Below are 3,318 nucleotides of genomic sequence, written 5' to 3'. Positions count from 1 at the left end.
CTGGATATGAGTCAACAGGATGCCCTTGTTGCCAAGAAGGTTAACGGCCTATTGGGCTACATTAGTAGGAGCGCTGCCAGCAGATCGAGGGAAGTGATTATTCCCCTCTATTCTGCACTGGTGAGGCCACATTTGGAGTATTGTGTACAGTTTTGGGCCCCCCACTACAGGAAAGATGTGGACAAATTGGGAGAGAGTCCAGCAGAGGGCAACGAAAATGATTGGGGGGCTGGGGCACACGACTTATGAGGAGAGGCTGAGGGAACTGAGCTTATTTAGTCTGCAGAAGAGAAGAGTGAGGGGGGGATTTAATAGCAGCTTTCAACTACCTGAAAGGGGGTTCCAGGGAGGATAGAACTAGGCTGTTCTCAGTGGTGGCAGATGACAGAACAAAGAGCAATAGACTCAAGTTTCAGTGGGGGAGCTCTGGGTAGGAAAAACTTATTCACCAGAAGAGTGGTGAGTACTAGACTGGGTTACCTAGGGAGGTGGTGGAATCTCCATCCTTAGAGGTCTTTAATGCCTGGCTTAACAAAGCCCTGGCTGGGATGATCTAGTTGAGGTTGGTCCTGCTTTGAGCAGGGGGGTTGGACTAGATGACCTCCTGAGGTCCTTTCCAACCCTAATTTTCTATGGTTCCATGATTTTAATCACTGACCTAGCTACCCCTATCTACACTACATTGCTTGAGACTTGTGTAGCTTTGCTTACATACATGAGCTGTGGACTTGCACATGCATAAGCAATATTTTGTATTTCTTTTGTAATAATTTCTTTAGTTGTATAAATACACAGGTGAGTAATCTCCTGCATATTTCCTCCTCCTACCCTTATATCTATACTGTATCCACTTGAACAAAACATAGTAACGGCCATTCTGGGTCAGACCAATGGTCCATCTAGCCCAATATCCTGTCTTCCGACGGTGGCCAATGCCAGGTGCTTCAGAGAGAATGAACAGAACAGGTAATCATCAAGTGATCCATCCCCTGTTGCCCATTTCCAGCTTCTGGCAATCAGAGGCTAGGGATACCCAGAGCATGGGGTTGCATCCCTGACCATCTTTTGATTAAGAGCCATTGATGGACCTTTCCTTTAGGAATTTATCTAATTCTTTTTTGAACCCTGTTGTAGTTTTGGCCTCTACAGGTTGACTGTGGTTTGTGTGAAGAAGTACTTCCTTCTGTTTGTGTTTAACCTGCTGCCTATTAATTTCCCTGGATGACCCCTGGTTCTTGTGTTAGGTGAAGGGGTAAATAACACTTCCTTATTCAGTTTCTCCATCCATTTACAATTTTATAGATCTCTATCTTAGTCATCTCTTTTCAGAGCTGAAAAATCCCAGACTTTTTAATTTCTCCTTGTACTGAAACTGTTTCAGATCCCTAATCATTTTTGTTGTCCTTCTCTGTACTTTTTCCAATTCAATATATCTTTTTTAAGATGGAGTGGCCAGAACTGCACACAGTACTCAAAGTGTGGGAGTACCATGTATTTATAGTGGCATTATGATATTTTTCAGTTTTATCAACAGGGAGGAGTGAGAGCAGCTGAATGTATTTTGGTGGGTTGCCATCTTCAGAGAACAAGATTTCCAGGAAAGTAAATTGTTCCCAAAATTCCACACATTCTTCCTGGATTCCTACTGTTTGAGACGTAAAAACTCAAGGCATTCGTCTAATAAAAATGTAACAGATACTTTACAGTAATCACACAGATACTAACATGCCTTAAAAGCTTAAACATAGCATTTATTTTTGTATATGTGAGGGGCAAGATTCCTAAACAGTGTGAAGAACAAATGAGGGCACCATCAAGAAGAGATCATGAGACTTCTAAAAGGAGGGCGTCATCTGGAAGAAAATCTAAGATTAAAACTCTAAGCAAAATAAAATTCTAGGAACTGGAGATTTTGGCACTCCTAATGGTCTTAAACTCTAGCATGGCTCACCTGAACCTAGGTTCACATCTAGCAGAGCCGTCTCTGCAAGGGCCAGAGAAGCAGCTTTGCAGTCCTCCTCAAGAGCTGTGTCTGAGACCGGCTGCTGAAGGCACTCCACTCCACTCCAAATACAGTGAGTCTAGCTACGATCTTCAAGCTGTAGGTCTGCTGGCTTATAGCCACATTAGATGTAGTCAACTAGCTCATTGTTACCTACAACAGTCTGTTCTGAAGAAGGTCCATCTACTCTAGAAAATGGCATTTCTTCTTCTCTCCTTTCTCCCCAGTGTCGCCCAGCATAGGTGAGCAGATCACATTCCCTATTTCCTCTTGGGTGTGTCAGTTGGAAAATTAAAAATAAACCGCTGGTGAGGAAAGGTAATGGGGAAACTATCTGGCATTTTTGGAGCAGCGAATCAGCTGCCCTGTTATCTTTAATACCATTAGTTCAAAACTCTCCCTGTCTACGGGCAGATCCAGCATGAATGAGATCTGAACCTGCTCCCCTCTCTGCAGGATCCGGCATGGGGAAACTGGTCAGCTTTTGCTATCAACTTACACCCAGGTCCTCAAAAGTATTTAGGCTCCTAGCTTCCATTGAAATTAGTGGAAGGTGGGAGCCTAAATACCTTTTGAGGAGCCTGACCCTCAGTTCTTCACTACAGTGATCAAGAATTCACACATACAAACTGGCCTGTGCGAACAATTGGCTTGCTGAGGAGTGCAGGCAGGTGTAATACCAATATTGTCTATAGTTCCTGCTATTTAAAGCTCTCAAAGCACTTTACAAATAGAGTGAGCCTCATTAGCACCCTGTGAGGTAGGGCAGTTTTATCCTCTTCATATCTATAGACACGCAGGCACACAAGCAGGGAAACCAAAGTGAAGAGAAGTGATTTGATCAAGGTCACTGGGAGTTAGTGCTAGAGCTGGGAATGGAATAGAATTTGGATTTCCTGACTCTCTCAAGACAATCCTGATCCACCAAGTTACAGCGCCTTGATTTTTACAAGAACCATTTAACTGCATTAAGGGATATTTTGGTCTGTGTTTTTAAATGAAGAAAATGTATATTGGTGCACCAGGGTGTGTCCTGTATTCTCTCTTCCTAGGAAGCCAGAGACTAGGGTGTTCCCTAACTTTAGCAGCAGTTTGCAGTTCTGCATTTTTGCCCAGGTGAGTTTCTTGCTGCTTAGCTACTTGGTCAGAGAAGGAAGGAATGTGTTCCTTGCTTCCGGTAGGGACATCTCATAGGTACCTGTGTGAGGTAAGAGGTGTGTCTAGATTGAAACCTGATGCCTCATCCTTGGACTGATGTGGGGGTGGAGGGAGGAGGGACATGTCGCTTCACGCACATAGCTAGTGAAGTGAAGAAG

Source organism: Emydura macquarii, unplaced genomic scaffold (assembly GCF_026122565.2).
Source record: "Emydura macquarii macquarii isolate MOO-44397 ecotype Brisbane River unplaced genomic scaffold, CSIRO-AGI_Emac_v2 contig_3220, whole genome shotgun sequence".
Classification (NCBI taxonomy): Eukaryota; Metazoa; Chordata; order Testudines; family Chelidae; genus Emydura; species Emydura macquarii.
The sequence above is the reverse complement of the archived record's forward strand: the minus strand, read 5'-3'. Positions refer to the sequence as shown.